Here is a 10,425-nt window from a genome sequence, read left to right as displayed (position 1 = left end):
GCTAGCTCACACGGACTCAGCTTAGAGGGAACACTGCTTCCGGGTTTTCCCCCCAAAGGTGACACATACCGTTGCTGAGGACAACTTCTTCTTTCTCCCATTGGTTGCTGGAGTGCCAGTAGGCAAGCCCCACTGAAAGTGGAAGATCTCCCACCCCCAGTGGGCACATGGCAACCCTATGTGGAGGATAGCTCTTTGCTTTGAGGAAAGGATGCTTTTGAGAAGAAGTAAATAGTTGCTTGATAGGGATGCCAACCAGCTGTTGGCATCCAGTGGGAGTCGGGGTGTGTGTGCCATCAGCATGACAGCATTACATCTCTTCTAGGGGGGTACCTGGAAGTGGCATCATACTGTTCTAGGAATCAACAGAAATGCTATGGTTTTACCCATAGAGCTTCTAGCAATTCCAGAGCAGACTGATGTCACTTCTGGGTTCGCCCCAGAAGTTACATAATGCCCTTGCACCAAGAGTGATTCTTAAAACATTTTCTCCCGCTCGCCACCAGAACAGTGGCAGGCAACAGGAGTTGGGGACGAGAGATTCCCCATCTCCACTGGGAACCTGGCATCTCTAGGGCAAGAAAACCCAGTCGTCAGCGCTATGGCACCCGCCACCCATGGGGATCACTGTCATAAGGAGTATCTTATCTGCACTACAATGCCATTTAGTATATGCACTCAGAATCAGGTAGCTAAAGCTTGGTATAAATAAGGCAAATATCTCCCCACCTGTCCAATGGGGAGTGAGAATCCAAATAGTGGTTGTAACTTGGGAGTATAGAACCAGGAGTCATCCTCAATAGTTGTGCATTTCAAGAGCATGGCTCTGTCAACGCAGATTCCAAGTGCATACAATGTTTGGCAAGCTAGTCATCATCACAACCTTTACTGGAATAGCAGTGGCGACAAAGGAGGGCAAGCAAGTCACAAGAAGTGGTGCCATTCCATGTCAGGGTTGCCAACCCCCAGGTGGTGGCTGGAGATCTCCAGCTATTACAACTGATCTCCAGGCGAATCAGATCACCTGCAGCATATGGCCACTTTGGAAGGTGAACTCCATGGCATTATACCCCACTGAAGTCCCTCCCCTCCTCAAACCCCACCCTCCCCAATCTCCACCCCGAGATTGTCCAGGACGGTATTCCCCAACCCAGAGCTGGCAACCCTAGCCTGAGTGCTCCGAGCATGTACTGCTATGCTTGACTCTACTGACTGCATATTGACTACCCAAGGGGACTACCATTCTGGTGCAAGTTTCAAGGAGGCAGAACATTCCGAAGCAATAAAATCTCTGAATATCAGTGCTAGGTGACAACAGCAGGGTAAGCCCTCTGCCTCTTTGCAACCTCAGAGAATGGCCTTGGCCTCTATTCCTTGTTTGCTGGTTCTTTGGGAGGACCGGTTGACAATTATGTGAAAGAGGATGCTGGAATAGGTGGACCACAGGCCTGATCCAGCAGGGCTCTTAAAATTAGGCAGTCAAGAAGCTTTTGGTATTGTGTTGTTTGCATATCTAATGCCTTCATTTGAAGCAAAGAGGTTTTTCCCCCCTCCAAATTTAAATAAACCAGAAAATACCACAGAACCATCTGAATTCCCTCAGGAATATTAGATACTAGGGAGGCAGAACTTACTGAAATGGCATTTGTTGACACCGTGACATCACTTCTGGCTGCATAACTAAATGTGCCATGGGATGTAGGATTCACTCCAAACCAGGGGTCATTTCCTGCGGGAGCGCACAGGAGCGGAGCTCCGGCAGTAAGTAAGGAGCCCAGGGAGTGGGCACATGCAACAAGCCCCGCCCCCTGCTCCCCGCAGCCCTCGGGCCACGAGGAGCAAGAAGCAGCCAGGTAAGTTGCAGAGCCCCCCGCAATCCAAAACAGTCCAGTAGAGCCTGAGTGGTGGGTGTTGCCTTCTGCCACACTTCCGGTGATGTCAGGGGGTGTGGCATATGTTAATAAGTTATGCTAATGAGCTCCTGCACCTCTTTTTCTACGAAATGACCCCTGCTCCAAACTATAGGGTTTTTGGTGACTCCTAGAACAAGGGTGTCAAACATGCAGCCCACGGGCTGGATCAGGCCCTCGGAGGGCTTCTATCAGGCCTGCAGTGGAACTGGCTATTTCCTGCTTCCTTTTCCAGTTCCACTGCTGCTGCTACGTTGCAGCTTGCTTTACCAGATTCTCTTAGTTGCACAGGAGAGATAGATAGGTAAGCCTCTCCTGTGCTATTGAGAGAGTTGGGTAAAGCACTGGCTGAGGCTCCTCCCCTTTCTCCTCCTGAGGGAGGGAGGGAACCAGCCAGAGATCGCTTCCTGGCCAGGCTGTCTCAATCGTATTTCAGGAGACAAAGGGAAGCCTTTCTTTCCTTCCACTGGCTGAGGCTCCTCCCTGAAGGGAGGGAGGGAGGGAGAGCTTGCTTTGCTGGGTTACCTCAATCATAAGGGAGAAATACTAGGCATTTTAAGACCAACGAAGTTTTGTTCAAGGTATGATCTTTTGTGGGCCTTGCTACAGTGTGTGTGTGTTTTGTTGGGTTCCTTATGCTATGTGTGCGTTTTGTTGGGCTCCTTATGCCAGTGTCTCCTGAGTGCAACTGGATTCCCTCCCCCTTTTCACAGGAACGTCACTAAAGGTTACATTGCCAGATGTGGCACTGCAGCTTCAATGGACAACATTTTGCTGCCTTTTTTCCTCCCTCTCCCCAAAGGAGTGATGGGAAGGAACAAAAGTAATTGGCAGGGGGTTGCTTGCCAAAGCGGGTGTAACAAACGGGCACTCCTGAAAATAATCACGCTTGTATTGCCTCAGATTTCCCCTCCACTTCCACTATGAATTTCAGTTCCCTGTTTGTTGACTGGGTAGCCTTTAGGCAATATGTCACTCTTCGTATGTGGTAACTAAATTTTATTATAATGTCATTGTCCCGCCTTATTACTGTTGAATACTTTGTCAGCTCCCACCCTAAATAAGGAACTGTGTATGAGATTCTAGATTCTAAATTCTAGAAATTTGCCTTCAGAATAGGCACCTAGGCAGACTTAAAGTTGAAACAGAAGTCAAATTTATTTGAGCAACCAGGCAGGAAATTATATTTACAAGTATGTTTTAGTTAGAATTGGAAGAGACAGGTTTAAATATATATATACAAAACTGCTTTTATGCTACACTAGAGATATTCAGAGTTATTTTCCCTGGTTTACTTTGGTTTGATATTGTTAGAGACGTTTCACTGCTTTAACAGAGTTACAGATATTACTAGAGTGTCTACTTTTGAACTTATTACTGGATGGTCACACAGACTTGAGATTTTATTATGTTTTAACCCTATGTTTATAGACCAGGGGTTTTCCTATCTGTCCCCAGGGCCGGCCTGTTATTGCTAAATTTTAGACTGTCGCCTAGGGCGACGGCTCGACGAGGGCGCCATTCTGGCCAGCCTCGTCCCCTCCTCGTCCCGCACAGGAAGCCTCCCTTGCCAGCTTCTTGCTCCGTCCCCGGAGAGACTCCCTTCTTTGCAGCCCGCCCAGACAGAAAGAGAAGAAGGTGGGGGGGACAGGCACGGGGGACAGCCCGGGACGATGGGAAAGTGCCACTTGCCCTCTGCTGCCCCTGCCCCCGTGGTCTCTTTGGAGTTCCTTTTGCAGCCTGGCACAGGCCCCCTCCCCCTCCCCTCAAGCAATCCTGCCCCCTGCAAGCATTTACAGCTCGCCCCCTCGGCCTGCCTGCTGCGGCTCCAGCGCCCACCCTGCATGGGGGGGGGGCGTGCCAGAATGTATCCTCGCCTAGTGAGCGAAAAAACCTGGGGCCATCACTGTCTGCCCCCTCTTCCTCTGGCCAGATAGTTATTCTCTGATCCTTAAGAGCAATAATCTCTTTTGACTTGCTTGAGGGACCTCTGGGCCTCCTCAAGCCTTTTGTCAACTCTTTACCTGCTAGAAGAACAGTCTCTGTAAATTGGTTAATAAACCTCCATCCTGAGAGTGACTAATTCTCCACTCAAGTAGAGTTCCCTTTGGTTTTCACACAAGGAGACTCCTTCCACTCCTTGAATAGGGGACATTCTAACACTTCCTTGCCAGAATCACTGTCTCCACTGCAAGACTGTTATTTGCAGAGGCCACAACACACTTGCTCTGCTACAGATGGGGCTTATCAGACACTTTTCTTCAGAGTCTCACTAAGCATTTGGTCTGTCAGCTCTGCCCCCTTGCTCCAACTCCTCACTGTTCCACTCCAACTGGCTAACTCCTTTTAGGGATGCCAGGTCTGGGTTGGGGGTGAATCCAGGAGAGGGCAGGGTTTGGGGAGAGGAGGGGAGGGGCCTCAGCATGCTACAATCCCATAGAGTCCACCCTTCAAAGCAGCCATTTTCTCCAGGGGAGCTGATCTCTGTCAGCTGGAGATCAGTTGTAAAAGCAGGAGATCCCCAGGCCCCACCAGGAGGCTGGCAACCCTAACTCCTTCCCACTTGAATTGGTTAAGCAGCTCGGTGTTCCGTTCCACAGTAAGCTGCCTTCAACCAATCAGAATGAGCTCCATGAGCTGTCAATCATTTTTCAGCTAGGTCACCCTTTCTCCAGCCGCATTGCCTAAAAGCCTGCAATCGCTTGCTCTCTGTCACGGCGGACGGCTCTAATATTAGAAAATTTATGACCCAGATATTTCCTTGTAGTTAAGGTGTCCCAATTCCATGATACTCTTGGCTCTCCTGATCACTAACAATTCATCCTGGGATCAGGCCTTAACTAACATTGAAGGCTTAGCTACACAACAGATTGTTCCCCTGTTTCGCCTTGGAGTCTGTCAAGCAGAGGAGCACTGAGAGTTCCTGGGACTCAACAGGGACACCAGGTGGTTCTATTCTTTGGTGGGATTTTTGATTCAATGTGAACACATGCATTTTATGATTCCGTTTATTATGTGTTGTCGAGTATTTTCTTGATGGAAAGGTATTGAAATAAACATTCTACATTAAGGCCCCAGTCACACGAGTGGGAAAAGCCACGGGGGAAGTGCGACTTTTTAGAGCCGCAACAAACAGAAGCCCGGCAGCGGGATCAGACAGGTCCCCTGAGGCGCTGCGCTTCTGCCGGCAGCCACGATCACATGCTGCAGGGGAAGCGACGCTCAGAAGGGCGAGGAGGGCCAGCTGCAGCAGTTGTGTGCATGTGCAGTTCGCCATTGCCACATACCACGGGATAACCGCGCGTTGGCAATCCCACGGCCGCTGGTGCTGCGCATCACCCGGTAGGTACTGCCCTTTCACTAGTCTCTTTTAGATCTGCATCTTCGGCCAGAAGCTACGGGTTAGGGGCAGGTGCGCGACGCTTGCCAGATGTTGGCATCTGATCGCGCCGGTTTAATCCACCCTCAATCCGTCCATTTTGCGGGGCAAATCCTCCCGTGTGACCGGGGCCAAAATAATTCAAATGCATGCTATTATAGAGATACTTCCATTCTTTCTGGTTCGGATTTTACTGTCCTGAGTAATTCAGTATCATTCATAAACCACAGTCCTGATCCCAGATCAGGAGCATAAACAAGGGAGGGAAAGGGAGGTGGGTTAGGGTGTAACGGGGGAGAATACAGAAAATGTAAAATGTTGACCATGAATGTTTATATCCTAAATAAAAAAGTGTTATTAAAAAAAGGAGCATAAACAACCACAGTCCCAATAAACAAATTAAGAAAACACACTTCTGATGGTTGAGGGTAATTTATTTCTGTTCTCTAATAGCTAGCAGCTGATGGTATGTGATTCTGATATGGAGTAAGGACACGTTTCCTGACCTGCTCTGCCATCCAAAGGAATCCAGCGGTTACTACAACCTCACCATTGGCAAGAGATCACGCCAACAAATAAACATTTGAAACGTAACCTTTACTTGTATCTAGGGTGTGAAAACACTGTCTAGTAGTATCTTATAGTGACACTCATAAAAAACCATTAGTGTCTACAATATTAATCCATTTGACAAGCTCTCTAGTAGTATCTCATAGTGACACTCATCAAAACCATTAGTATTTTAGCGCTATTCACCTTGAAAAAGTTATACACGAAACGAGATACTATGCATGATCCATTGTGTTGATGGCATTTGAATTTCTTCCAGTAAACTGAAATATTGGAAAAAGAAATTTCTGGTCTTTGGAGACTTTTTTGGCATAATATATCACGGTTGTTTATTTCTTTCCAAACCATCTGGAGGTTGGCAGCCAAAGTATTTAGGTAACTAGGCAAGTCCCTTTACCTTAGCCTCTCCCCTCCCTTGAAACAATACTAACGTACATTATAGGACTGCTGCAAAGATTAATACATGTGAAGCATTTTGAACATCTAAAAAACAAATTCTATTCTCTCTTTTGTTGAAGGGAAAAATTGGACTTGTGGCTGTTGTGTTTCTCAAAATCACCTAGTTGTTTCAAAACTTTTGACCTGTAATTTTGAATTAGAGACTCACCAATTTCTCTGTTTCTGTATTTAAAACATGTTTGTGCTATCTTTCAGCTAACCGCTTGAGGCATATTAGAACAATCCATGAGCAAAAGGCGCATTTGTGTGCAGACTACAGTTTGGCCACAGGGTGGCACTGTGTTCTTTTGGCAATGCTGGGATTGGATCGGATTCCATCCCGCTCTCCTTGCTGTGTCATTTCAAGTTTAGACAGTTTTTAGTTCCTGTACTGAAATTATATAAAACTGGAGAGCTGAGCAGCACATGCAGGGCACCTTAATGAGGAGGACTTTCCTGACAGAAGAGATTCCGTCCATTCAAGTTACTGCAAAAATGTCTTGAGAAAAGAATTCTTCACACGGATTACTTTTGGCTATTTTTATTGTTGTTGCTATTATTGATATTATTCCATCCCTTTTCTCACTAAGTGGTGGCCCTGAATTCAGCTCTTAGTTACCTCCAGATCTGAGGGTAAAAGTGTGGGGCTACTTCAGAATCAGCATTTAAAATCTGAACTGAAACAGCCATTCTTTATATTTTACATTTTTAATACTGCCCTTCCTGCAAAGAGCTCACGGGGTGATGTGCCTGGTTCTCCCCTCTCCATTTGATTCACATGACAACCCTGTGAGGAACGTGAGATGGACAGGGGCCAATGTTCCCTCTAAGCTGTGGAATCTTCTGAGCAAAAATTCTACTTTGTGAGCTCCTGGCATTAAAGCTGTGAGCGAGCAATTTGGCTACTGCATAAATTAGTTTGCTCTGGAGCCATCCTTCCTGAGTTAAGACAGAAATGTGTGAGCTAGAGGCTAAAAATCTGTGGGCTAGCTCACACTAACTCAGCTTAGAGGGAACACTGACAGGGGCCCGAGGTCACCCAATGAACTGCATGGCCAGAGTGGTGGTGTGAACCCAGTTCTATGCCAGCATGCCAATCATACCACTTTAGTGGCTGCCATATGAAATAAGCGTGTTATCTATCCATCTGTCTGTCTATTGCCCACTGGCTGAGCATGCACCCTTAATAATTGTTGGAGTAGGACTTCAGAGGTTTCAAAAATATAGGCTGTGTTGGTCACAGCAGATAAATGAGAAGCTGGCATTCGGTGTTTGTTCTGTTTATAGATTAGAAAAAAATAAAATACGTTGGAAACTGGAAATCCTTCTTCATCCACATAGCGCTAACCAATTGGCAGAATTTGAAGCAAGACTTGACTTCCTTAGGTGACTCGTCAGGGAAACAGAAAAGAGAAGTAATTTGGAAGAGAGAAGAAATGGCGAAAAGTGCGTACTCGGCCAGAAAGTGAAAAGGGAAGGTTTAAACAGATCTTTGAAAAGATAAAAGCGTATTTTTATTACACTGTCAGAACCAAAGCAAAGGGCCACTGACTTATTGGAATGTGCTTCCCATTACAATATTTGGCTTTGGCCGGGGAAACATACTGTTCTTTCACAAAACTGGATAGTAGGTGGAATTCAACGGCTGCAATGTTTGGTTGTATTACCACAATGTGGAATTTTTACCAGTCTTTTAAAGGGACGTGTCCTATTCCCCCCTCCCCTATTCATGACCCCCCGCAGTTTGTTTTTCACTTTGGTGGAAGTAAAGCATTCAGTGCTTTCGAAGCACTGCGTCTCACAAATCTTTAAAATCCAGACAACGTGTAGAAATTCAGCAGGTAAAGACTTTCTCATCCTTCTTTGTCCATTTGCTGAGTTTCTGCCTTTCGTCAGGACTTTAAAAAGCAAATCCATGTTGCCGGGGGGGGGGGGGAGGCACAGCTGTGCTAATAAGTAAATTGTAACATCCTTGGGTCTTCTTTTACTTATAGGACATGATTTATTTTATTTTTGTGTTTAGAAAATGTCTGTGCTGTTACTCCAGAGACCAATGGGGCGGCCGCCACGTGATTATGGCGGAGCTAGTCTATTCCCTAAGGGCATAAGTTTTCTGCTTGTAACTGGGGTAGTGTCTATAGCAACCGCACCATGGCGGTCAGTGGAGGCATTGCATGGAGGCGGTGCCACTATGATGGACAGGGCCACCAGAACCAATCAGGAACCATGTGGCAAGGGGATGGAGTCCAGCGTCCATCTCAGGCAGGGGGCAGAGAGAGGTGGGCCACAGGAATTCCCCTTCGTTTTCAGGAGCACCCCCACCTCCTTAAAGGGAACAACTCCTGTCAGTAGATCTGGGCACCTGATAGTGGGGAAGGGGTTCCAGCTGTCCATTGCTGAGGGCACTCCTGCACCACCCCTGCCAGTGGCGGAGCAGGAGAGGGGGCCACTGGGGTGGGCTCAGATGTGGGGGCATGGAGCATCCCCCTCAGATCCCCCAATTCCCTCCTCGATGGAGCAGAGGTGGTCTTGGACTGGAATGACCGTCATTCCACTCTGGGCTCGGTCATTCCTGTCCCAGAGCAATCAGTGCCCAGAGACTGTCATTCCAAATCCATTCTACGAGCATCATTACTTCCATGTAGTCGAGACGTGGTATTTCTTCTGGGTCTAATGGATAGACAGTTGGGTAAAAGTCATGGAACTTTGTTCTTACACATGACAACAGTGAGATTACTATATGCACAAAAATGGAAAGGTTCAGTATTACCCACAAAAGAAGAATGGTTGATGAAGATAATGGAACTTGCAGAGATGGCTAAATTTACTGCTTTGATCAGAGAAAAGACATCTACCTTTGTTGTAAACGGGAAATGGAAAAAAATGAACTGATGACTTGCAGATTTGATGATCACGGAAAAAGAAACATTTTTGTAAGTAATAAGGAAAAAAGAATTAATATTTGGTTGCAATAGTAGAGCAAGTGTTAAATTTGCAATTTTACTTATATTTGTCGTAAATAAATCTGAAGTCTTTTATTTATATTTCTTTACCTCTGTATCTTTTTCCTGTTTTTTAAATTTCTCTGTTATAAAATTCTCAATAAAATTATTTTTATTTTTTTTTTAAAGGAAACCATTTGAGGTACCTGCATGGCAGTATGTCCAATGGGCATACCCTCCCAAACCCCACCTCGCTCCAAAAACATTGAGTCCAAAAACATTTTGCTCACAAGACTCCACAGCTTAGAGGGAGCATTAGTTGTAAGATATCCTGGCTGTTGTAGGGTGGGCTCTCCACGACTGGGTGCTGGGGAAGGGGCTTGGCCGCTGCAGTGAAGGAGCCAATTGGCCGAGCCTGCATCCCGAGCTTTTCAGAGCCTGGTTTGGTGAGTCTGCGGGGGGGGGGGGGGGGGGATGACTTGAGTTTTCAGTTCAATTGGCGCCTATGGGCCACGCCATGTTTTTTGTTGGCATAACTTTCCACCTCTGGCAGGGGGTATTCCCAGGCCGAAAGGGCTCAGGTATCCAACAAAATCTGGTCACACCCCCAAACCAACCACAACCACACCAGCAAAGGGCCCTATGCCTCAGTTGCACCAATGGGCTGCCACCTCGGCCCTCCATCAGCACCCAAGAGTGACAAAGTGGTGCTGGGGGCCTGCGCCATTGTAACTGGCCCTTACACTGGCATATCTCAGACATATGCCAACATAAAGGTCAGTTGGCTCTCGGTGCACAGCACCCCCCACCCCACCCCAGATTGTGCTGTGAAGCAAAGACACATTCAATAAGATTTTTCAAAACTGTAAAATAGTATTGAAACAAGCACTGCGGTGAAAAGGGGCTTATTTATTTATTTATTTATTTTATCTCTATTGCACCCTCCCCGCATGCAGGCTCAGTGCGGGTTACAAGGTCACATAAAGATTGTGACAACAATAACAATAAATAGAAATTTAACAATAAAATTATTTATTTGATTTATACCCCGCCCTCCCCGCCAGGGCAGGCTCAGAGCGGCTTACATAAACTTCGACACATAAAACCACAGTTATAAATATAGCCACAAAAACAAGACTTGAAGTGCTGGTTATCAGCACTTTAACATTAAAATCAACCATGTAGC

Source organism: Gekko japonicus, unplaced genomic scaffold (assembly GCF_001447785.1).
Source record: "Gekko japonicus isolate JY-2015 unplaced genomic scaffold, Gekko_japonicus_V1.1 scaffold48, whole genome shotgun sequence".
Lineage (NCBI taxonomy): Eukaryota > Metazoa > Chordata > Lepidosauria > Squamata > Gekkonidae > Gekko > Gekko japonicus.
The sequence above is the reverse complement of the archived record's forward strand: the minus strand, read 5'-3'. Positions refer to the sequence as shown.